Raw genomic sequence first — 25,560 nt, 5'->3', positions numbered from 1 at the left:
AGGAGGGTGCTCCCCCTCGCGCAATCAATGGAAGAGCTGGGTAAGCAGACTGGGGAAGAGGGGACTGGCTTCCCCTTGCTCAGCTAGATACATGAATATTAAGATACGGGTAAAGGTGGAAGCAGAGGCATAGACAGAGAGATGATCCTCTCAGTTCTGCTGCTCTGGAGAAGCTTTTTTCACCATATGGAGCCCTCTCAATCACTAGCTCGACTTTGCTTCCACTTGGCATCCCAGATCCCTCTCCTGGCTCCTTCCCATTGAGACACCCTTATCTCTTCATGCCAGGTGGGTGCTCCAGTCCAAACCAGACAAACATGTAGAATCATGGGAGGCCACCTGCCCGAGGAATATGCCTGCTCTCTGGAAACTCGGCTGTTAGGAACCAGAGTCCAGCCCACATTGAACCCAAGTACCCTGCCCCTTGGATGCAGAGAGGAGGAAGGGCGAGCTCGGGTTTGGGTTTGGGCCCGCCCGGCCCCGCCTCAGGAATGGCTTTGGTGCCTGGTGGCAATGAGAATGTTCGCCAACATCTATTGTTTAGTGTTTACCTTGGACCTGGCACTGTGTGAGCACTTATGTATATGCTCTTTATTAATCTCCATAACAATCTCATAAGGGAAGTAGGTTCTCATTTCCATTTAATTGGAGAGGAAATTGCTTTTGAGAGGATAAGTCATTTGCCCAAGGACATGCCACTTACAAACACTAGAACATAAGCCTGGATTAAAGAGATAGACGCTAAGTGTCTAATAGGCCTCCTGTCTTCCCAGGGCTTCTGAGCTAGATTAGGTAGGTGCATTGCTGCAGGTAACGTCATCTGTACCTTTGCTGCTGTAACAACACAGCACAAACTGAGTGACTTAAAATGCAAATGTGTGAGCTCTTAATTCAGGAGGTCAGAAGTTCCCCAGAGAGTCTCTAACTAGTGAAAACCAACTAGCCAGAAGGGTGGAGACCATACTGATGGGAGAAATCCTCTACTATCAAAAAATGAACTAGGGTGTAAAATAAGAGCACTTCATTGGGGAAAAAAAAAAAAACGAGAAACATTTAAGAGGAACAAATAAATATATGAATAAATAGAAGCGCCAGGAGAGCTGCCTTCTCTCTGGAGACTGGGAGAATCCATTTCCTCATCTTCTCCGACCCCTGGGGGCTGACTATATTCCTCAACTCTGTGCCTCTTCTCCCATATTCTAAACGAGTTCTCAAATCACCCTGACCTTCTCTCCCCAACTCCCTAATTTATGCTGACCCTGCTATTACCTCAGGCACACGCCCAGATAATCCAGGGTGATCTACTTGCAAGCCAGTTGAGCAGCAAGTGTAATCCCATCTGCTAAATCACCCTTTGCCACTCACCCCATTCAGCCACGTTCGGGGACTAGGGGTTTTCACTCCTCTGCCTGCCACGGGGTGCTTGGGGCCTGGCACAAGCCCTTGAGGCACAGCGGGCTCTCTGGGAGGCTGCTGAACATTCCTGTGACCAGAAGACAGACTCCAGCTAAGTCAGTTGCTTTCCTCCAGGCCCCTGCATCACCTTATTCACCCAGGGGCACCCTATGGCCTTAGGATTCTGCTTCCTTTCTCCCCAGGTTGACATAGCAGGTATAAGTGATTTTGATAGTAGCTGCCCCACCCATTTGTGATAGTGGCGGGGATGGGGGTGGAATTGTATTTGGGCCAGAGAGAGGTGTTAACAGCGCCCAGGTCCTGTGCTGCGTGTGAGTGGATTTCTCAAGATGCCAAGAGCTCTGATGAGAGAAGAGAAGCCCTGTCAGGGTAAAGCTGGGGTAGAAAGCTGAGGGTGTCTATCACTGGATTCTGTCACCCCTGGGGGGGGTAGGTTGAATTAGAGGGTGTTGTGAGCAGTGTTGTTTTAGGGCTTGTGTTTTTAATAACCTTTCCTGGATGGGCCTAAACTAGCCAAGTGCTAAGGTTCTGAAACGCTATGGTACCTTTGTCATTCAGTTCACCCTAGGGCCAAAAGGGGCCAAAGTGATCCCCAGAGGGTGAGTATACTTGGCTCATGCTGTAGGACAGTGAACCTCGAAAGCATGATGCTGAGGAAGCCTGTCACAAAAGGCTACATGTCCTAGGATTCCACTTATATAAAATCTTCAGAACAAGCACATCCATAAGGAAAGTAGGACCCTCCCTGGCGGTGCAACAGGTTGAAGTGCAGCACTACAAAGCTCTCAGCAGCCACTGCAGCATGAGGTGAATCCCCAGCCAGGGAGTTGCTTTCCTCCAAGCCTCTGCATCACCTTACTCACTCAACAGCCCACCCAGGGGCACCCTAGGACCCGGACCCACAAGGTGCAGTAGACCTCTCCTGTCTTGTCCACTGCTAGTGTACTTCAGTCCGTCTGTCCTGCTCCCCACTCTGTCTCTGGGGAATCCTCTCACCTCCCATACCTCTGGCCCATACCCCGGTTCTTGTACACATAAATAAATCTTAAAAAGAGAGAGAGAAAGAACGTAGATGAATAATTGCCAGGAGCTGGAAGAGCTGAGGGAAATGGTGAGGGAACAGGGATTATTTCCGGGGTGAGGAAAACGTTCTGAAATGAGACAGTCATGACAGCTGCACAACTCCGACATACCGCTGGATGGTACACTCCAGAGGGGTGAGCCGGTGCTATGTGAGCTGTGTCTCGATAGGGCTGTGACTTCAAAAAAGTGTCATCAGTATAGAAGGTGTTTTGAGACACAGAAGCGGTTTCTCCATCGGTGTGAGCTTAGGGTAAGGTTCTTTGGGGCAGAACGGCCATGACAGCAAGATGAAGCCCAGGAGATGGAAGACAGGAAGAGCAGAGCAGACAGCAGGAACAGCAGAAATGAAGACGTGGACGTGCGGATAAGCGTGGTATCCCAGAGCACCCTCCCCGGGCCAGGCTGCCTGTGTCCAGGCCTGGCAGGCAGCTGGCAGATGAGTGAGTGGGTAATAGGAGAGATGAGGGATGGCTGGGAGGTGGTTGTGGGGAGCAGTAGGAAGGCACCCATAAGCCAACGTTTGTATCTGAGACCTATCTTGCTTGGCTTCTGGGGCACTTCTGGAATATGTGGGTCACATTAGAAATTTAAGAAATGAAAGAAAGAGAAAGCCCTCCAGGGGGCTGACAGACTATTTAGGGAGAGAGTCCCCAGGCCCCGAGCACAGGAATTAGTTGTGAACCACACTTTCTTCTAGGGCACTTCCGTGAGAGGGAGCAATGGTTGCAACTAAGGGATTGACAGAGGAGAAATCAGAGGAGGAGGTAGGCCCGGGTGGGGTAGGGGGGGTGCGGTGGGCAGGAGCAGCCTCAATCCCTGTGTGACTCTGGACTGCTCACTAAGCCTCTCTGGGCTCTGCTTCCTGGTCAGTGTGATGAGAGACATGAGCTAGAAAGTGTCAAGGGTCGTTCAGCGTCGCTGCCTTTGTGGAGTCTTGAGACAAGCGAAGCAAAAGGACAGAAACACATTTCAGGCTGAGGCTAGGCTGTACGGTACAGACGAACAAGCATATCCAGGAGGTGGGAGGTCCTGGGTTCTCACCACTGCACCCCTTGCCAGACCCTTGTCTCACCCAAGAGCCTGGGCTTCCCAAGTCTAATTTCCCTCATTTGCAAAACAGAGTCATTAACACTCATCTCACAGAGTGGTGAGGATTGTGAAGACTGAAATAAGAAAATGTATGTACTGTTTCTAGAGCATCCAATTAAAAATTAAAATAGAAATAATTAAAAATTCCAACCCCCTGACTGCATGTCTCTGCTTAGTGCGCACAGTTTCGTCTTTGTCCACATCACTCTCCTTTCCTGAGAAGCCCTAGAGCTAGGGCTGAGCCGAAGCAACCACACTCAAGCTCCATCGCCGGTCCCCTGGCCACCCCTGATTGGGTCGGAGGGGGTCACTGGGCCCCAACGGGCCAATCAAATGGGACCTCTCAGGAATTTAGAATTGGCACAGTTACCACTCAGATACTTCCAGGCAGATCTGCAAGTGACACATTTGAGAATCAAGTTTGCATGAGAAAACAAAAAAGGGAGGGAGGGAGAGAAGGAAGGAGAATGGGGGGGGGGCAGGAGAAAAAGGAAGGGAAGAAGCTCTAGCTCGCTGTGACATCATTTAGCCTCTCTGCTGAGACTGGCCTGAACCTTTGCTGAAGTCCCTGATGTCACCACTCACTGCAGGTCCTTCCAGTAGCCAGCCCCTGGCAGGGACCCCTCTGGGGAGAAAGGCCTCCAGGGCAGGCAGAAAAAGGACCCTGCTGAGATGAGCTGGTTGGGCTGGCAACGCCTCCCCCTGCTCAATGGGGATTAAGTGGATGGAGCTGGGGCCAGATGAGTCAGGTGGCCCCTGCGGAGGCTGCTCATGGCAACAGGAAGTTGGAATCTGAACCACCTGACCGAGGTTTGGAGCCGGCCAGGACAGCCTTCAGGGGCCTGGCTACTGGGGCCCTTCTGTCTCCACCTGGCTTCTTCCCCTGCTCCCAACCCCTCTCTCGCCGGTGCCACCTCCAGGCAGATGCCACCTTTCATTCATCCTTGGCGCTGCTTACTACCCAGCTCCGTGTGTCTTGGCTTCTGCCCTTAAACATCGGAGAACATCCGAGAGCCGCCTGTCTCCAGGGGTTGCGCTGAAACCCCAAGAGAGGGGCCATGTTGTCTCAGCAGTCGCTGTTTCCCCTGCTGCCCTGGATGGAGGAGCCCCTGAGGCGGCTGCCGTTGGGGGGCCGGCCTGGCTCTAGTCTTGAAGGGGCCGCGGGTGTGGCGGCTCTCAGTTCAAGAGTCTTTCCCCAAAATAGATGGCCAAGGAGCAAAGGCGATTGGGGCGGTGGATGTGCTTGGAAAAGTAGAATGGGCTGTGCTGGCACGAAATACCAACTATGGATAACATTAGCAAGGCCACTATGGCGCTCTTTGCGGAAGTTTTTGCTTTCCCGGAGACTTGCTGGCCGAGGGCAGCGTCACCACCGGCCAGCGTCTTTAATTCGCGACCCTCGGGGAGCTGCCGCACACGCCACGACCCTCGGCTTCCCCCACCCCCACCCCTCACCCCATTAGCCCTGCTTCACGCGGCTCCTTACATACCTGTGTCCCGCCCGGACTCTCTCCCACGACGCTCACAGCCCTCCTCTGGGCGCTCCCATGCTTCCCAGGCGGAGAGCTTCACAGCCACTCCCGCTGGGAACCTGGAACCTTTCAAGGAGCTGAGAAGCAGCTTCCTCCTCTTTCCACACCCATGGTCCTGCGGGGAGGGGCCGTGGCTGCCCACTTCCAGGGGTCCGCATAGTCCAGCCGCTCCTCCCTCGAGGCCCACACTCTGGAGAAGGGTCCGTGACGGGTTCAGCGCGTCACACCAGGACAACGAGCTGCAGGTAAGGGCCGCCTGCACTGCCTGGCCGCTGGAAGCCCGCTCTGTCGCGCGGCCACGGTGGAGCAGACGCCACTAACACCAGGAACCTGGCTGCAGGGTGAGCATGTCAGGCTCTTGCACCGTTGCCCTCTATGGCCATCACCTGAGGCCTCGAATGCAGGCGGCGCTTGGGAGCGTGGGCTGGGGCCCACGTGCCCTGTGCGAGGTGTGGGCGTGCGTAAGCCCGCACATCTGAGTCTGGAGGCGGAGCTGCGAGGCGGCATCACGCAGAACACCTGTGCGGGGCAGTGGACGGGAGAATGAGCAGCAGCCGCGAGCCCCAGAGCCACGAGAACACGCTGGAGTCTAGAGACAGGATTCGCTGGGGTGCCGCCTGCCAGCCTCCGGGGCCCCCGCCCTGCATCTGGTTGCCTCACTGCACTGGCACACATGGGGTGCTGGCCTGAGCCCCTCACTCGTCCCAACAGCAAGGCAGCGCCCAGGCTGGGGGTCAACGCCTGGACTCCCGGTGTCCTTGTCAGGCCATGTGCCCCCCCAAGGGGCCTGGGCTTTTCCTCTCTTCACTTGCCTGTTATCCTTATGCCTCAGGACTAAACACTCAGTCCCCAAATTCTCTTCACTTGTTTTAGCGACCATGGGGTGGAGGTGGGGAGCGGTGGGCTTAATAGAGGGTTAGCCCAGCTTCCCAGCTGAGCCCTATGAGCCCCCTCTTCTACCTCCTGCAAGATTCTGGTTTTATTCCATAACCTTTGTTGAGATGTAATTCTTACGCCACATGATTTACCCATTAAAAGTGTACAATCCAGGCCCTCCCCGGTGGCACAACGGGTTAAAGCGCAGCACTACGAAGCTAGCTAGCTGCAGCCACTTCAGCCGAATTCGATCCCGGCCTGGGAGCTGACCCACATGGCGCAGCAGACCTCTCCTGTCTCCCCGCTGCTCCCCTCAGTGTATTTCAGTAGATCTGCCTGTTCTGCTCCCCACTCTGTCTCTGGTGAATCCTCTCACCCTCTGCACCTCTGGCTTGTACCCAGTTCCGTATGCATCAATAAATAAAAAAATCATTAAAAATAAAAGTGTACAATCCAATGTTTTTAAGGGTAGTCGCTAAGCACACCTATAATCAGTTTCCAACATACTTCCTCAAATTCCCATTAGCAGTCACTTCTCTTTTCCCAGCCACCCATGCGGCAGGCAACTCCTAATAAGCATTCTGTCTCTACATATTTGCCTATTCTGGAGATGTCCTATGAACATGGCTCATGTGATTGGCTTTTTTCACTTTTCAAGAATATTTCTGGGTTCAGCCATAGTGTGGCCTATATCAGCACTTTATTCGGCCTGCCAGCCTCTCTTTTATGATGGACAAATATTCCATTTTGGATATGTCACATTTTATTCATTCATTCATCAGTTGGTGGATATTTGGGTTTTTTTGGCAATTGTAACTAATACTGTTATGAAGATTAATGTGCAAATTTTGGTGTGGACATATTTTTTCATTCCTTTTGGGTACACAGACTTGCTGGGCTATACAACAGTTCTATGCTCAACTCCTCAGGGTCCTGCCAGACAGTTTTCCAAAGTGGTTGCACCATTTCACCTTCCTACCAGCAGCATGAGGTGGTCCAAGGTCTCTGGATCCTCATTGTGTTTGCCTGCTTGATTATCACCCTGAGAGATTGTCCATCCTTGAGTTACTGGATTTTTTTTTAAAGATTTATTTATGTACTCATATAGAACTGGGGTACAGGCTAGAGATGTGGAGGGTGAGAGGATTCACCAGAGACCGCGTGGGGTGCAGAACAGGCAGATCGACGAAGTACACTGCTGAGGGGAGCAGCGGGCGGGTCAGGAGAGGTCTGCCACGCCATGTGGTCACCTCCGGGGCAGGCGGGAATCGAACTCATGCGGAAGTGGCTTAAGCTTCTTAGTGCTGTGCTTTAACCCACTGCGCCACCAGGGAGGGCCGAGTTACTGGCTTTTTTAAAGGAAAAAAAAAAAGGTAAGGGCCTTCCTGGTGGTACAAGGGGCTAACTCCCAGCACTAGGGAGCTATGGCCACATGGCTCAGCAGATCTCTCCTGTCTCCCCGCTGCTCCCCTCAGCAGTGTACTTTGTCAATCTGCCTGTTCTGCTTCCCTCTCTGTCTCTGGTGAATCTTCTCATCCCCACACCTCTGGCCTATACCCCAGTACCTGTATGCTTAAATAAATAAAATAAATCTTTTGAAAAATTATATTTGCAACATAAGCAAAGTTCCCTGCTGGATTGGGAACATGTAAGGTCATAAAATTTTCTTCAGAAAATCACAGAGTATTCCAAAACTGGTTACCCTCCTGGCACAGACTCATTTATACAAACCTGATGCACCTTTCTGTATTTTTATTTTAAGCAAAAAAGAACCATTTCTCAGTCATCTCATTGCCCATCCTTGATGGAACCCCCCCTTAGGGCCCACCTCTCAAGATCCCTCGGTTCCTGGCTTGCCCCCCACCTCCCTGCAATCATCCCTGCAATGGGCTCTTATAACTCAAGTGATGCTGTGGAAGGGCCTTACGCCGGGCCAGAGTCAGAACCTGTTCCCCTCTGGCAGAAGTGTGATTTGAGAGGAGATGAAAACACAGAGAGAAAAGGTTAAAGATTACAGTTTTCCAGAAACTGTCACAGCTGCAAGTTTCCATCAGAGCTGCTCCCAGGGTGGGGGGCGGGGCTCAGCTGGTTTGTCAAACAGAATGTTACTTAACTCCAGGTTAGAGATCTGGTTGGTTGGCTTTGTGTTCTGCATATTTGGCATTCATTCCCCTACCTGAAAACAAGTCTTGGGCAAAACCACTCCTAGCCTGTCTGGTTTAGGTGGGCCTGTCCCCTGTGCTCAGAAAGAAGGAAGAGCCCTCCACTGGGAGGTGGGGGTGGTCACCTGCGGGCTGGGCCAATGGTCATCAGCCCTGGGACGTTTTTCTAGAGGAGACAGTGAGTCAGCAGAAGCACCGGTCTGGGAGGGAAAGTGTGCATCTGTGCAGAGAAAGGCAGGAAGGTCAGTGCCAGGAGAGGCAGCGTTCCCATTCCCGAGATTTCTAATTATTCTTCCCTATAGTGGGATTCAGGACATTTCCCTTTGTTTGATAATAAACCTATGGTTAGTTGAAATTTTCTGTTAGTCAAGATTCATCCCACTTTACATGACAGAAACTCAAATCAAATTAGCTCCAATAAGAAAAGGGGGTTCTGGGCTGCCTTAATTGGAACACTCCAGAGCTGAATCCAAGCAGAGAGGCATTGCGAACCTTGAATTACACTCCCAGAAAAGTCTGTTGAGAGATGATGCCCAGCAATTCCAGCCTGGGGTCGAGCCTTGAGAGCCCGCAGCTCTTTCCTAACAGTTGAGAAAAGTCAGAGGCGGGTCCGCTTAGCCCAAGGTCTGTCTCTGCAGGTTCTGGCCACTCACTTTCTTTTCTTTTTTTTTTTTAAAGATTTACTTATTTATGCATGTGGGGTACAGGCCAGAGGCTGGGGGGTGAGAAGATTCACCAGAGACAGAGTGGGAAGCAGAACAGGCAGATGCACTGAAATATACTGCTGAGGAGAGCAGCGGGGCGATAGGAGAGGTCTGCTGCACCACGTGGGTCACTCCCTGGCTGGGGATTGAACCCCTGCTGCGGTGGCTGTGAATAGCTTCCTAGTGCTGTGCTCTAACCTGTTGCACCACCAGGGAGGCTCCTGACCACTCACTTTCAAGCCCGTGGGGGGTGGGAGATGGAGGAAGAGGAAGAAAGGACCCATCACTTGTTTGATACACGGAAGCCAGGCCGTCTAGGCCCACTGACCTGTGATGAGTGGTGGGAGAAAACGGAAAATCAGCAGAGCCTACTGACACCCTAAAGGGACCGGGACCATGTATGTTCAAAACTCCAGTCCATGCACTCGGGAGCTTGAACGATGGACATGGTAAGAGGTAAGGTCCGAGGAGGTGATGTTTGTTCTGCCCCAGGGACAAGGAGAATCTGGGGTGAGGGGAGGAACAGCAACAATGAGAACGACAGCCAGAGCCAGGGTTACCAGGGGGCACTCAGCGAGGGCTTCCCCGGGCTCTAGGAAGCCGCCCCCCCCCACTCCTTTCACCTTCTGTGTTGTCACCCTCCTTTCAAGGTCACTGAGGTTCAGAGAGGCCAGGTAACTCCAGGGCCAGGCTCAAGGAACCAGGCCACTGGGAATGGAGTCCTGGCATTTTAACCACCACACTCTCTTCCCTCTCAAGGAAGAGAAGCACATCAAAGAAGGACTGTGAAGCCGGGGGCCTGCGGCGGTGTGTGAGGCGAAGGGACTGTGAGAACGTCCCAGGGTTGACCAAAGCACCTTTCAGAATTTTCGGAGGGGCCCTTCTTGGGTAGAGTCTCGGCACCGTGAAGCTGTCTGCAGCCACCGCAGCACAAGTTCGATCCCCGGCCAGGGGTGACCCATGCTGTCCCACCTGCTGCTCCCCTCAGCAGTGTACTTCATCGATCTGCCTGTTCTGCTCCCCTCTGTCTCTGGTGAATCCTCTCACCTCCCTGCGCTTCTGGTCTGTGCCCCGCATAAATAAATCAATCTTTAAAATAAATAAATAAATACATCTTTTTTTTTAAAAAAAGAATTTCCTGAGTGAGGGTCTCCTCATGTGGCCCTTGAACCCTCGTCCTGCCTTTCTCCCTGGCCCACAGAAGCCTGCTGTGGTGGCTTCTGGTGGAAACAGTGCAAAGGACCAGCTGCTTTCCACATCTCAGGGCCCTGTGAAAATGGAACAGCAGGCCTGGGTCAGGGGGCCAAGCCAGATACTCGATGAATTTAGCAGAAGCCGCAGCTCTGTGCAGTGGAAAGTGTGAAAATGCAAACTCTTCCAGAACTCTTCAAAGGACTGGGCTAGTTTTGCACCTCCATGGTGTGGGATATGGGTTTGAGATCTTTTTTGAAATTGACAGGGATGGGAGGGCCCCAGCTGACAAATGGGTTCCATATCCTTGGCAAAGTGTGGCTGAGACAGCCCCAAACCCTGAGGACCTCAGCCCTCAGCCCACTCGGCTTCCTCCAGCCAGGGCTGGCGCTGGAAGGTCCTGACTCTAGGCTATGTTTGGCAGGGGCTGGGCTGCAGACTCTCAGAGCCCAACCCCGGGCTTGGAGCCCTGAGGTCCCAGTTTCTGACCCAGAGAAGAAACCCTCACACAGAACTGGTGTGAGGACCAACTCCTGTGAGTGTCTGGGGGCGGGGTGGCCTTGCTGCCTGGGGGAAAGGCCGGCTGCCTTTGGCTGTGTCTGAGCTGAGTTTCAACCGGGCTCCTGTTCTGGGGGAGGAGAGAGGGGCAGGGAGCCAGCAGAACTTGGCGAGGCCTGGGGAGAGGGAAGGAGACCAGGCTGGTAAACTCTGATGAGGAGAAAGCCTGGAATGCTGGGGCTGGGGGCGGGGTGGGAGTGGGGCTCCTGGGCCTGGGGACTGCCAGGGAGGGGCCAGAATGGAGGAGGGGGCTGGTGGGAAACAGGAAGATGGCCTCATCCCGCTGCCCACCTGGGCAGGCTCAGGGCCATCAGGGCTCCCAGACAGCTGAGAGATGCATCTGCCAGCTGCCAGAGGGGTGTCTGGCCCCAGGATGGCCCAGAGCCCCAGCTGGGGCTGGCGGCAGGCTCCTGGCAAGTTCCTGCAGCTTTTCCTGTCTCTCCTCCACCGGCGCCTTCTCCAGGGCGTTCCTCCCTGCTGCGTCTCTTCCTCCCTCCTCAGCCAGGGCACCCGCTGCCCCTCTCTCTCCAGACCCAGATCCATCTTCTACCCGCAAGTCTCTCCTAAGAGCCATGACCTGGTCCCCAGGAAACCCCCCCCCAGCATAGCCTCCCTGCCCCTCAAATGCAGAAACCCCAACTCAAGCTCCTTTCTGCAGCCCTAAGCATGGGGAGCAGGAGGAGGCAAGCACTCCTCCCCCACCCCCACGCCAGGAGAGAGCACCTGGGGTTGGTCACACCAACCCAGCGAGCCCTGTTCAGCAGTGAGGTGGCTGTGCACACCACACAGCGCTTGTCTCCTCATCTCCTGTGGACATTCTGACTCTGCCTCTCCCATCAGACGCCTCGCTGCTCCCCCGTCCACCACCTCCTCACCCCTGCAGCGGAAGTCGGGTGAAGCAGGGGCAGAGGCTTGCTTCCGGAAGGTCCTGTGCATAACCTCACGGCTTCAGGCCTGTCCCAGGTAGCCCACTTCAGGTGATGGGGTCTGCAGATTTGGGGCTGGCCCGGAGGGGGAGGCCTCTTTGGACCTCAAGTCAACCTAGGGAGGGCTTGCATTGGGTGGGGGGCTGAAGCCCACCCAACACAATGAGCCCAAGTCCCCCAGAGATATGAGTCCCCCAGACCTTGCAGGAAGGGTGAGTGGAGAGACAGGTCACACCTGCCCGTCTCCCTCTGCCCGTTACATTCAATAAAGCCTCCTGCCACCCTAACTTCTAACCATGCTCCCCCTCAAATCTGAAGCCCTTTGGCGTTCCCTTAGTAAACTTCTCCCTGGATTACAATGACTGTGCAGTTCTGTCTGGCTGGCGACAGCCACTGAGACTGTGGCCCCCTCCTCCTCAGTGGGGTTCAGTCAGCCCTGACAGCACCTTGGTCCGATTTCTGACTTCCAGGCACATCTGCTTATACAAGCAGTCTTGTTCAGGTTAAGACCTGGCTGTTCGAAAACTTCAGACTCAGATAGCACTGAAAACCCTCTTCCTCCGCTATGTGGAGCCGGGAGCTGCAGGGCCTGAGTCGAGTGTAGGTGGAAGTGTGTGGGGGTGCGTGCGTGTGCTGTGCAGAAGCAGGGGTGCAGGGTGGCCTGTCTCACACACACCTCCCACCCCTTTTCTGGGTTTGCAGCTCAGGCTGGGCCTGGGGAGTGAAAGAGGAAGACTGTTGTCCTTGGGTGATACTGACCCGGCCATGACGCCCCCTCATGAGCCACAGCTGCGGTGGGCTTGGGCAAAACCTGTGGGTCCGTGGTAGCAGGTGAAGGCCCCCCGAAAGGGACCCTGACTGGGGACTTGGTTCCTGGCCCCCACTCCCAGGCGTTGGTGGTCCCACCCACCAGGGCACACTTCGCCTCCTTATGTCAGCACCAAACTTCACAAGCAGCAACTGGGAGAAGACCCACCCCCCAGCAACTGGGGAGAACACCCACCCCGCAGGCTCTGTCCCCTCGGCAGTGGTATGAGGGGTGGGGTGCTCACTCCCCAGGCTGGGGGTTCTCCGGGCTCTGATGCCTGTCCTCCGAGCGTCAGATGTCTCCAGGCTGTGCCCTGAGCGCAGGGACTTGCATCTCAGTCTGCCTGGGTTGACACTGTGGTCCCAGCACCCCTCGATCCTCCCGCCCACTGACCCCAACACGTGTGTGGCTAAGGTGCGTGTGCGAGGATGGCCTGTCTGTCAGCGTCCAGCCCAGTGTCTGCCCAGGTCGGGACGGGTGGCTTGGGGGAGCTGCACTGCTGGAGAGAAAGAGAGGTGAGGGGTGAGAGATGGGCAGCTGGCATCGGCCAGCCGCGGGACCCCAGGACAGTCAACCACGGCGTATCTGAGGAGACAGGTCAGGGTTTCTAGTCAACCCTGCAGTCGGGGCTCCCAGGGACAGGGGTGACAGAGAGGCCCTGGGAAGACCATAAAAAACTGTCCGCGGCAGGCAAGAGGCTGTGAGCCCACAGGTGTCACCGGAAAGTCAGAGGTCTAAAAATATAGTCGGCAGACAGAGGAAGTGGAGGCCGCAGCAGAGCAAGGCAGTGCTGGGCCTGTTGCCCTCTGCACGGCCCTCGGGTCCCACCAGGTGGTGGGAGCCCCAGAGCGTCACACTGGCACTTCACACCCACTCAGCCTAGTCCTCCTTCCCTGGGTTCTTCCTGCACCCAACTCCACCCCAGAAGAGTCGGCTTGAAGGAGGCGTCTGGAGACTTCTCTGACCTGTCACACCCCCCCCACCCCAACCTGGCTAGGTTAGTTCTTTCTGTTATGCTTGCTCTGATCTCTCCTCCACAGATCTGGCACTAGATCACTACTTATGTGACCATCTACTTCACCTTCACCAAACTCCCTCACACGTTGGTCACAGAGGTTGAGAGCTGGAGCTGGACTTAGGCATCTGGGCTCAGACTCCATTGCTGACACAGACGAGAGGCCTTGAGCACTCCCTCCCCCCCACCCCCCACCCCCCATGCCTCACAGAGACACTCTTTCCTCATGTGTAACGTCGAACTGTCCGGGTGGTATGTTGGTGAGAGCAGTGTGTTTTGAGACACAATGTGTCCAGAACCACCTCTGACACAGCCGCTCCTCCCCGAGGGGGAGCAGCGTCCAGAGTCCCACCTCAGCTGTGGCGCTCAGTGAAATGCCCGGCCGATTTAAATGAGGGCCGGATGGCCGCGTCTTTATTTATGGACGACCCGGTTCCAAAGAGAACTGAGGCCACCAGGCCGTGCATGTCACTGAGACTTTTGCACATTTTCAAGCTCGCTTCTCCTTGGCAGCCCCGGCTCTCCCCACAGTCAGCCAGGGACTGTCACAGGCACTGGCAGGCCCCTGCCCTCCAGGGCGTCCATGGAACCCAGCTGAAGTCTGCCTCAGTTTACTTGCAGCTGCTGGTGCCAGTTCGGCCCGGAAATACCTCTGAGAGATTTGAGGACGGGGAAGCACCCCAGTCCTGGGCAGACGGCGGGTGGGAGTGGAGAGGGCAGGGCAGAGGTCTGCGGCTCCCCGGGAGGTGCCCTGAGCTGGCTGACCATCCCGGCCAGGCCTCTGAGGGGAAGTCAGGAGTGTGAGGACACGGCGCTTATATTAGTTAAACCGTCGCTCTTGGTGGAATCCCAGGGAGCCTGAATAATTGACAGTGTGGTCAGCAGCTGACCGCTGACTTCTAAGCGTGGTGGAAATCAATGTGGTCAACATTTACTGCCCGGGCCCCAGGAGGCCGGGGTCAGAGGTGAGCAGCCCCGCCCTGCCCCTTGTCTAGCCGAGTGAGACCCTCGCCCCTCGGTCCTCCAGCCCATTCCCCTGTCCTCCAGGGGACTGGGAGTCTGCTCTCCCGGGCTGCTGGGTAGGGAAGTGCTGTGTAAATCAGAGCAGGCAGGGTGTGTGTGTGACGGGGTGATGCACCAGTCCGAGGTGCCTCTGAATGTGGGGTGCCTGTGGGTAGCCAGAGGAGAGGGTGAAGCCATGCATATTCGGCCCTGCAGCTGATGGGAGGTGGTCAGTTGGGGGTCCCCAGCTTATACTGGTCCCTGGAGCCAAACAAGTGAGGAGGCAGAACAAGGGGGCATGGGGTGAGGGCGCCCTGATATTAAGGAATGGCTATGCATCTCGAGGACCCCCCCCACCGACCCCGGAAGGGACAGAGGAGCCCCTGGGAAGGGGACAGCATGGGGCAAGGTCAGCACGTGGAGTGCTGCAGAGGCCAGGGACACAGAAGGGGCTTATCGGGGAGCCCCAGAGGGTAACTTCAGGAGCGGTGCTAGGTAGGAGAAAACCTGGCTTTCTCAGATTGCCTGGACAGGAGGGGTCAGCGGACACCCTGCGCAGAGTCTGGCTGTCGTCAGGAACACCTCGACTTAGACCGAATCAGCCTCTGCTGGTTCCAGAGCTAAGCTTTTCCCAAAGTGCCCCCGCTGCCGCTCCGGCCTCCTCCCCTGTAGCTGTCAGCAGAAAGCTCCTCTTCACCCTTCAAATCCCACTTAGAAGACCACCTCCCAGGGAGCAACTCCCACCCCCGCCCCCCAGGGCCCACTCTGGGCTGCCCTGACGGCCCTTCCCCTTTCCCGAGCTGCACACTCACACACTCACAGATGCCGACTCACCCCCCTGTGCCAAGCCCTCAGCAGGCAGACCCCTCTCAGGGGTCTTTCCCTTCAGGAGCTCAGCAGGGAAAGAGACGACCCCTCTGTTCTGACAGGCTGAAGGTCCCTCCCCTTCCAGCTTCCCTTTCGCAGCTCCAGAACCCTCCAGGGAGAGCAGAACTGGACCCTCTCAGTGCCAGCTTAGTTTCTTTTATTTTTTACTTATTTATTTATTTATGCCTGGGGTACTTGGGTGCGTTGCAGGGGTGCGGGGGTTCGCGGGTTCAGCATGGGGGGCTGGGGAGGCGGACCGGCAGAGTCCCCTGGTGCGGTGCTGAGGGGGGCGGTGGGGAGGTGTGTGGCGGTCTGTGTGGGTCTGTTGGTTGGCTGGGTTGGAGGTCTTGCTGTTGTGGTGGTTGGGTGGCTGTTGGCCGTTTTGTGGTTTTGTGCTTTGGCCCGCTGGGCGGGCGGGAGTGCCCGCTTGCCAGCTTCTCCTGCTCTGCTGTCTCGATTTATCTGTTTTGGTGGGTTGGGGCGGTGGGGGCGTGGTGGCTTGTTTGGTCCTATGGGCCTCCTCACCTTGTGGCGGTGGGGTGGCCCCGTGGGCGGGAGGGAGGTCAGAAGGTCTGGTTGAGTGTTTGGGTGTGGGGTGGTGTGTTGGGGTGTGGGGGGGGCGTGGGGTCGTGGCGTGGCCGGGAGGTGTGGGGGTTTGGGGGTTGGGGTGTCCGCTTGGTGGGTGTGTGGGGGTTGGGCTTCTGGGCTTGTTTGGTTGTTTGTGAGGTTGTCAGGTGGCTGGGGGCCTGGGGCTGCCGGGCTGGGGGGGGGGGGGCGGGCGGCGGTGCCCTGTTGGCCTGTGCTGCGGGGTTGCAGTGTGCGCTTGTCCGCTGGTCTGCTGGCCTGTTGGGCCTTGGGGGGTGGGGTGGGCTGGTGAGGTGCCTCGGCCACTGGGGCCTTTGGGTTTTTGCCTTGGGGTCTGGGTCTTTGGGTCTTTGTGCTTGTCTACTCGGTGGCCCGCTTGTCCGTTTTTTCGTTGTTTGGTTTGTTGGGGTGCTGCTGAAGCCAGTTTCTGTGGGGAGGTGGGGGATCCCCCTGTCTGAGGAATCCCCAGATGGCCCTGGTTAGCCAAAGTGGCAAATGCACTGGGGCTGGTTGTGGGGGGCGCTGAGGGGTCACATGAGCGCACTATGTGTATGCAGGTACATGTGTGCACGTGACCTCTCCGCGCTGTTCTTGAGAGGTGCGCTGAGGTGAGGGTTCAGCCTGGTGGGCGTGAGTGGCGTGCAACTCCGGCAGAGGCATGCCCTTCTTCCTCCAAAGGAAAATATTGCTGGAGCTGACACAGAAAGGGGCCTCTCAGGAAATGAGCTGGCTCCCCAGTTCCTTCTCTGCGACCCTTTAGGATCAAGGACTGCTGATTCCCTTGTGGCTGAGCTGCCAAGGGCCGAGGGAGTCTTGGAGGCATGGCGGGGTGGGGGCTCTCTAGAGAGAAGTAAATGGACTCCCAGCCATCAATGGGGGGGCTCAAAGAGACAAGTCCTATCTGAACCCCACACTGAGGTCATCCGCTACCGCATCTGCTGCTGCTGCTCCCCACCTTCACCAGACCGTGAGCTGGGGTGCATGTGCAACTTCCGGCTCAGGGCTGGCCAGGGGCCACAGCTCTGCTGGGGTGCACAGCTATACCCCGGCCTCCCTCGCAGGTGGGCACAGAACACGGCAGGACGGGCTGCCGCCTGTGTGCAAACAGGACAGGCCCCTCCGGCCTGGCCCACACAAAGCATAAGACCATCAGAGCCGCGTCTGCCCGCTGAGGGAGAGGCCGCAGGGCAGAGGCTCGCCACGCCAAGGCAGGGCTCCGAGTCGTCAGGGGCGCCCCGTCCTCCACCAGCCACACGGGGCTCGCGAGTGATGGAGGGCAGCTCCGTGTGCTGCGGGGTAGGTGGCTATGACAGCAGCTGGGCTTCGGGGGTACACTCTTGGGGGGCACTGTGCAGATGTTTACCGCACCCAGATGTGCTGTGATCCTGGACCTCGCGCTGCTCCGCCTTGTTCTCCGTTTCCTCAGCTCCATGAGGCTGGACCAGGTCATCTCTAGGGGGCCTTCCATCTGGGGCTCACCTGTGCTCCCACAATCACACACTGACGCTCACACACAGGCACAGCTCCTGTGCTGGGGGACAATGCCGGAGGCCTTTCTGGACGCTCCCTCCCAAGGGTCTCCATGGGGACAGCGTTCTGGGACCTTATTTCTAACAGATGCTCCTAGAAGAGAAGTCCCCACTCCAGGCCAACAGGATGGGGTGCCCGACTCCAGGGATGAAAGGTGCTTGTTGATATGTATTTTGATAGCTTCCTGGATCATAAAAGGAATTGCTTTCTAATTGGAAGCCTTTGTAAATCAGTGGGCAGCATCTCCACCCTCCCCCCAGCCCCCCACCCCTGCACAGAAGCTGTGCGGGGGTGGGGAGAGGTGGCGGCTTCCAGCCCCTTCGGGAGCAGAGCGCTGGGGAAGGGAGGAGCAGCAGAGCCTGTCTGGGGTGCTCCCTTCCCTGCCTCCGGGAAGGCCCCTCTTCCCTTTTTGCTGGGGAGGCTGCAGCGCTGGGTTCACAATTGAGAACCAGGCCCCGTCCTGTGCCTGCACTACCTGGATTACCTGTTGGGGGCCCAGCGTGACAGACAGAGACACTGAGGCCCAGAGAGGACTTGCCCAAGGCCACTCGCTGGGGAGCAGGCAAGCGGGGTTCTCGCGCAGCCAGCCTGGACTCCAGGCCCACTATCCAGGCCGGGAGAAGGGTTATCCTGAAATCCGCCAGAGGCAGGGAGAGGAGGAGCAAAGGACACAGGCAATGGCTCTCTGGGGGTGACCCTCTGCCCCAGCCCCCAGAGGACATTTGACAATTCCAGAGACATTTTGGGGGGTCTTAAGTGAGAGGGTGGGTGCACCTGGTGTCCGGAGGGCAGAGGCTGGAATGCTGCCAGCACCCTGCAGCGCACCAGCCAGCAACTCCTCAGCAAGGAGTTACCCGGCCCAGAGCCCAGCGGGCCACGTGGAGAACGCTGCTCTTAGGCCAGAGGCCCTGACCGCGCCTCTTCCTTGCTGTGTCGCCCGGGGCAGTGGACATCCCCTCTCTGAGCCCTGGGGAGAGCACTGGGTCCGGGCATATTAGACGGAGCCTGCCACTCAGAAGTGCCAACCTCGGGATGGCCTCTGCCCTGCACGGCTCCTCCTCACCCCGCCCAGACCCCTGTCCTATCTCTTGACCACGAGGCAGAACTGGGCCCTTCACAGAGAGCCTGGGAGAGCTGAGTCCATGGCCCCTGCTCCCTCCTGGCTGTCCTGATGTCTCAGCTGCTCTAATTACTTATTTAAAGGCTATCGATTCCTTGGCTTGCTGCTGGGAGGCCTCGCGGAATTGCCTGTCTCACAAATAGGAGAGCCTCGGCCGGGCGACTGGGGCCGCAGCCTGACATAACCAGGCAGGGGGTTATTTTCGCCCAGGATGCTTGTGAAATATTCATGTGCTGATTTAAATACAGAGGATGCTCAGAGCTGGAGAGGGCCAGCGCGATCACATCAGCAAAGCTTGCCTCGTCCGGGGGCCTGCGTTGGAGGTGTGGAGGGTGGGGGTGGCACGCACAGGTCCTGGGCGGGCCTGGAGGCCCCGGCCGAGTGGATGACCTCAGGTGGGTGCCTGACCGACTCTGCTCATCCGCGAGAAAGGGGGTCACGAGGCTAAAATGAGGTGGTGTCTGCGGATCCACCTTGCGTGGAGTGGACCTGCAGAGTTCAACTGCATGTATGTCCCATAAGCCCGTCCGAGCCTGAGTTTTATCTTCTAGAAACTTCCTAGGGTTGCTAAAACTCAACAAGGTGGCAAGTGTGATCACCTTATACCATGGGAGATGAAGGCCTCATGCCCAGGCCCTGCTAAGAGCCAGGGCCTGTGCAGAACACTTAACAGGCAGTAAGTCTCACCGTCTCAACAGCTCTGATGACCGGCACATTGCCTGAGTCTGGGGTGCGCTGGTAACCTGACTGTTGGGGGCTGGGGTGGGATGGCGGGAGAGCCCTGAATTGCAGTGCTTGCCAATATCCCTGCTGTCTATCCTCTCAGAATGCCAACTTTCCAAAAGATCACTTGCACTGTCACAAAGAGAAGTGCACACCGCTGATTTGTTTGCAGAGGAGGAAACTGAGGCCCCGAGGCGGGGCGGTGTGACCAGAGGGCTGACCAGGAAAGGTCTACCTGCTTGCAAAGCTCAGCCCTCAGAGGCTGAGGTTGGGTCGCAGAGGCTCGGGGATGGCATGCACCTTGACCGGCCAGAACCAGGACAGCGCCTCTCCTTTCTTCCTGTCCTGCAGGTACTTAGGCCAAAGCTCCTGGGCGCCACCCTCCTCCTGCCCTGAGGCTCGTTCAGGAAGTCACAGGACCACACTTGAGGGAGCACCAGGTGACTGGATACACCACTTTCTCCTGATGAACCTGCCAGGTAGGAATTCTGACTACAAATTTATGGAGGAGGAAATGGAAGCTCAAGACAGGTGAAATGACTTGCCCAAGGCGACAGATCTGGGCTCTTGCAGAATTGGGGTTCAAACCCAGGTCTCCGATGCTCCAGAGCGCACATGCCTTCCTCTCCACGGTGGGGCCAGGCCTTGTCCTGAAAGCCGGGAGGCGTGTGGTAACCCCACCGGTACTCACCAGCCTGTCAGTTTAAAACCCCAAACTGTCTCTGCCTCAGTGGTATTTATCAGAATCAACAGGAATACGAAAGTGAGTCATCAGACCATTCAAGTCAGAATCCTTGGGGAAAAGGACTCCCAGGAGGCTCTGGAGTTTAAGCACTTTCTGGGGGCTTCTGATGTGAAGCTGGCCCTGCCCTGCCCAAGGGCCACTCTAGTGACCCTTGGAGGAGAGCACTCTGACGTGGGACCCCAGTGCTAGTATTCACAGGACCCTTGAAGGGGCCCCAATGTGTTGATGTGGGGTTGTTCCCGGGGCCTGAAGGAGCCGTATCAGCTTTAGCCTCCCCCGTCACTCGGGGCTCTAAGATCACTACTACCACCTCTGCAGAATGGGCCTCCAGGAGCTGGGGGAGCCGGACACCCCAAAAGGCAGTCTCTCCCCTTCCTCAGCTTCAAGAATCTCTGTCCTGCTTTCTTATCCTTCTATTCACCGGCCTATGACCTGCTCCCTGGGGCCAAAAGAGGGGGCCCAGAGGGCTGGGGACACAGCAGTAAACGGCGGTCCCAGGCGTCCCCAGGGGGCGCGAGGAGAGGAGGAGAGCTGGCCTTTGCCACGCCACCTGGGCGGGGACTGGCTTTGTTCAGAAACACGAGTCCTACGCGGGTGGCAACCCGTGGCCATCTTGCTCTCGAACCAGAAGGAGGCGGGCGAGCGAGCGGCCAGGCGGGAGGGAGGCTGGAACGGCCAGACGGGGAGGGGCCTGGAGCCCAAGGCTCCCGTCCAGCTGTCTGGAGGCCACAGCCAAGTGTGCATGGCCCCGCACTGTCTGTGCAAGGGGCGCAGAGGCAGCTGCGGTCCACGTGGGTCAATACCACGGAGCCCAGAGACGGCAAGAAGAGGGCAGCTGTGCAGAAGTCTGCGGGGTGCTGGCCGAGACCCAGGAGCGGCAGGTTCTAGCTGCCATCTGGACAAGGGAAGGCAGGCTCGTCATCGAGTGACTGCAAGTGCTGAGCGGCAGCACCTGGCACGGTGGCATATGGGGGCCCCCAAGCCATTCGGGGGGCGGTCACAGTTTCCATGGACCGATGAGCTCTGTGTGCCAGGCTTTATGCCAACAGAGCTCACACAGCCTACCTTAGATCCTCACCGACATCTTAGGATGTGGTGACTATTACAACGTCCATTTTACAAATAAGTGGACGTTCGGAGAGGCCCGTGATCCACCGAAAGTCACAGAGCCAGGAACTGAATCCAGGTCTTTCTGTTCTGAAAACCTGTGCTTAGAGCCCCACCCTCTCTGCTGCTTCAACCTCCCTATGCCAAAGCCCCCAGGGCTGTGGGTAGAGACAGACTCTGTGAGCTCAAGGGGCCACCCAGTGACAGACATGCGAATGCGCCTTCCCAGCTCACCGGGGCTGTGGGACTCGGCCTCAGAGAATTAAAGGAATTCGCCCAAGGTCACAGATGAGACAGTAGCTGGACGGGGAGCAGCCAGGGGCCTTCACAGCCAGGCCTTTGCGCTGCCCCACAGAACTTAAAGGCCCTCGGGCCATGGGCCCCTGCTCCTCAGTTACAGTGGGGGCAGCAGGCTCTCCACCTGGTCTCCAGAGCAGGCCCAAGTCAGGGAGAGCCAGGCCAGTGGGCAGGGCCAGAGCTGCTGCTGCCCCAGCCCAGGCCCCAGAGGCCACTCACAGGGAAATCTTGAAATGGTGCCCGGCTCACTGTCTCCGTGGTAGCATAACTGCTAGGAAGACAGGGTGGATTCTAGCTTAACTCACGGTGCCCGGCTGAGTCGGCAGTGCAGACAGGCCTCCCCAGCCTAAGAGCAGAATCGCAGGGATCTCCGCTCTGCTGGAATTTCTCTGCACCAGCAGGCAGGGGCGGGAACGAGAACGAGAGGAAGCGGCCGCTGGCACCTGGCGAGGCTCCGTCTCTGCCCACCCACCCTGCTTCTCACCCGTCTTTGAAAGGTCTGTCTCAGGCTTGCACCGCATCCCGCCGTCCAGGAAGCCCTCACGAGAGCTCTCCGGTCTCCACAGAGAAGGACTTTGAAGTGCCGTTCCAATGATGAGAAAGCTAAATTCAGTGGCCTCCCAATGCAGCAACATTCAGCAGATGCTTTGCAAGTCACGGCGCGTCTTACAGTGGCGATATCCCTTGCAGCCAAAGACGCCTGGCCTCTCCGGAGGGCTTTACAGTAGGCAAACCCGGCACAGCCCTCACCTCCCAGGAGGTGAAGGCCGAGCCCAAGCCCCCACGCTGGTCCAGCAACAGTGGGCCCCGGCCTCTGCCGAGGGCGTCCGGAGTGAACATCGTCACTTGCTTTAGCTGGCCATGAGGTTGGGCTGTGTGACCCGTCTCCAGGTGAGGACATCGCGGTCAGGTGTCTGCCTGAGGTCCCGGGGCCGTTAAGGGGTGGAACCTGGATGGGGGCGTGTTGCTGTTTAATGGGAGAAAGGCAGGTTTTGTGCCCATTTTTCAGGTGGGGAAAACACAGGGCCTGCGCGGTGGTCAGCTCTGCTCACGGTGGGACCGCAGGCTGCTCTTGGCACATCCTGGGGTTCCCTTTACCTCCTCTGCCGACTCAGAGGGAGCAGCCTGGCCCTGCTCTTTCTAGCTCTGAGCCATGTGAGGGGACCGCGGCAGCCAGGGACACCCCACCCGCTCACCTTGGCCTTGCTTCCTGCGCTGTGGATTCCCCCTCTGGGGCCTGCCTCTTCTGTGCGGGTCACCTAGACGCCTGTCCTGAGAGCTCAGTGTCACGCACAAGGTGAGGGGCAGAGGGAGACAGGGGCAGAACGGCGCATGCAGGACCCAAGGAAGGGCCCAGCAGAGAGTGGTGGGGGCTCCCCTTGGGGCATTCTGGCAAGAGCCAGAAAAATCACAGTCTGAGCCCCAGTCTACTTCACAGAAGGGGAAACAGACCCAGATTGGGTGGGGGTTCTTCCTTCTGGACAGGCAGAGATTAGGTTGAAGAGGGACTAGAATTGACTGCTGGGCTCTTCCCATGGCCCACGCTGGCAATCTGGTTGAAACAAGGTCTCAGACCATTCTGTGCATTCATTCGTTCAGCCAGTCATTCAACAACCTTCCCTAAGCATCCATTACAGGTCAGCCCCAGCAGTAATAATGGTGGGGACAGTCACGCAGCGTCTGGCCTAGCGCTGTGCAATACAGTGGCTGCCTGTGGCTATCGGGCCATGGAATGTGGCTTGTCCAAGTTAAGGTACTCAGTGTCAGGCCCTCCCTGGTGGCGCAGCGGGTTAAAGCGCAGCACTGAGAAGCTAAAGCCGCTTCTGCATGAGTTCAATCCCTGCCCGTCCCAGAGCTGACCCACAGGGCACGCAAGACCTCTCCTGACCCGCCTGCTGCTCCCCTCAGCAGTGTACTTCGCCAGTCGGCTTGTTCTGCCCCCCGCTCTGTCTCTGGTGAATCCTCTCACCATCCCTGCACCTCTGGCCTGTACCCCAGTTATGTATGCACAAATAAATCTTTAAAAAAAGAAAAAAAAATACGCAGCATCAAATCCATGCTGGATTAGACATGAAAAAGAAGTAAAATATCTCAGTATTACAGGCAGAAAAGACCTGGGGTAGGCAGGATTAAATAAAGCATGAAAAAGAACTTCAATGAGCTTCTCATTTTTTCAAAAAGTGGCTACTAGGAAATGAAAATGAGCAGTGGCAAAGGTGGCTACGCTCTGCTTCTCTTGGGCAGTGATGGCCTAGAGGGACGGCCTGCAGGCGAGCAGGTGACCCCGTGGCTTCATGCCTCTACCAGCCAGCGCGGAGAGCGGGCGCCGACACCCCAGAAAGCTGATCCGGAGCATGAGGAGGGTCCCGGGCGGGGCCTGCTTCGTTCCGCTTCTCGGCCGGTGCCCAGCCCCCTTCTCCCTCCTGCTCCGACTCTCCTTCCCCGGCGCCAGAGGCTGTCTCCCCTTCTAGCCCATTTTATGCCACCACCTCCAGGTGTGTGGAGGAGCCCCAAGGCCATCTCAGCCCGCTGTGACAGGCCAGCCCTGCCCATCCGTCAGCCAGCATCTGCCTGCCAGCGACCTTCTTCACCCCACGGGGCTCTGGGTACGGGACACAGGGGCGGAGGGCGCCCACCCACCTGTGGCCACACTGCACAGTGGCTGCCACAATGACAGCTGCGCCCCAGACCTTGCAGGAAAAGCGCGGAGGGTCTGACGGGGGTGGGGGGGGGAGGCCGAAGAGTCTTCCTAGGGCGGTGCGCTTAGACCGAGGCCCACGGCAGGGAACAGCTTGGCCAGGCAAGGGAGCAGAGCTGGGGCTGAGAGCACCGGGCTGTGCAGGCCCCCGGGGAGGCTCAGCGAGCTCTGGGCAGTGATGGGAGCAGGCCACCGGAGGTGGGCACAGGCCAGACCCAGGGCTTTGGAGGCCGCGTGTGGCCTTCCTCTCTGGAGGGCACTGGGGAGCCCTGGAGCGTGCATGGATAAGGGAGCCCGGAAGGCTGAAGCGCTCTCTGCTGCAGAGCCTAAGCTGGCCCTGAGTTCCTGGGAGAGTCCGGGTGTGCCACGTGGCCCTGGCCACACAGCTACTCGCTGCGCCTCAGTTTCCTTACCCGAGACGGCGGCTTTTGTGAGAACTGGGAGACGTGGTGCTCGTGGACCTGCACACAGTGGGCCACACAGGGTTGCCCCCAATCCTTCCTCTCTCCGAGCGCCCACCCCACCTATCAAACACCGCGCCCCGCTCCTCAGCAGGCAGGAAACAGGACTGGAGGAACATTTCCGCACCCGCCGGAGTATTTATAGCCGTGTTCTGTCAGCCCCTTGTTTTTTTTCCGTTGCATATATATTTTTACATTCTCCTCCGTCACACATGGCTTCTCAGTGTGGCTGAGAAACGGCGGGGGTGGGCTGGATGCAGAGGGTGGCAGGTGTGGGAGGCACAGACAGCTGGCCCGGACACACCTACGAGCCTGAGACCCAGCCTGGCCCGCACTCTCCGGCGTGGAAACTGTCCATGCGCCCAGCGCCCTCCGCCCCAGGACGGCCCCACCCCATCGCAGCTCCGGGCCCTGCCGGAGGGCTGGGGGGCCGGGGGTGGGGGTTGGGGGTCCTGATGGTGGTTCTCTCTCACTTGCTCTCCCTCCACCCATGTGAGCGGGTGCGAAGGCAAGCTGGACTTCCCCTCTGCCAGCTGGGGCCTCCAGCAGTCCACTCTGCCTTTCCTGGGAAATGGGAGCCTTATTCTGACCTCCTGGAGGCTGTGAGTGGCCTGACATGGAATAAACAGCTTCAGCAGAGGGGCTCCAATCTGGTGCCTCCAGGCGTCAGCACAGGCTGTTCCCTGGCCAGGAATTCTCTCCTGCTGTCCACCCCCACTGGGTCATCAGGGCCAGCCCTCAGGGAGCCTTCCTGGCAGCCTTGCACGCCCACTGGCTCCTCCTTGGCATCTCACCCTCGCTGGGAGGGGACTGGGCATCTCCCCCAATAGTCTTGCTCCTCGGAGACAGATTGCACGCTCCTCGCTTGTAAAAATAGCCCAGTACAAAGCCTTCCCGAGGTCCCATCCACTCTCGCACTGTCCTTCCTGGGAGTGGACACCTGTGCCTGTTCCATGAGAGGACGTGCGATCACGAAGGGGAACGACTCATCCATCACCCCTTCAGCCCAGGACTTTGGACTCAAGGACCATGGTTCCCGCAACCACCAGTCACGAGCTTCTCCAC

General features: G+C 57.5%; 1 protein-coding gene across 3 annotated transcripts in view; it reads right to left on the bottom strand.

Annotated features, from left to right (window-relative positions):
• The window catches only part of STRBP (spermatid perinuclear RNA binding protein), a 174,218-nt gene extending 152,294 nt beyond the window's left edge, over positions 1–21,924 (bottom strand). The window contains exon 1 of one of the 3 annotated variants that reach the window (XM_012721303.1): positions 21,821–21,924. The gene's annotated coding sequence lies outside the window, so the exon portion shown is untranslated. The remainder of the gene's footprint in view (positions 1–21,820) is intronic. The other 2 variants (XM_012721302.1, XM_004677358.2) reach the window with 2 other exon arrangements.
• Positions 21,925–25,560: the final 3,636 nt, after the last annotated feature.

Source organism: Condylura cristata, unplaced genomic scaffold (genome assembly GCF_000260355.1).
Source record: "Condylura cristata isolate star-nosed mole 26May11 unplaced genomic scaffold, ConCri1.0 scaffold00006, whole genome shotgun sequence".
Taxonomy (NCBI): domain Eukaryota; kingdom Metazoa; phylum Chordata; class Mammalia; order Eulipotyphla; family Talpidae; genus Condylura; species Condylura cristata.
The sequence above is the reverse complement of the archived record's forward strand: the minus strand, read 5'-3'. Positions and strand labels throughout refer to the sequence as shown.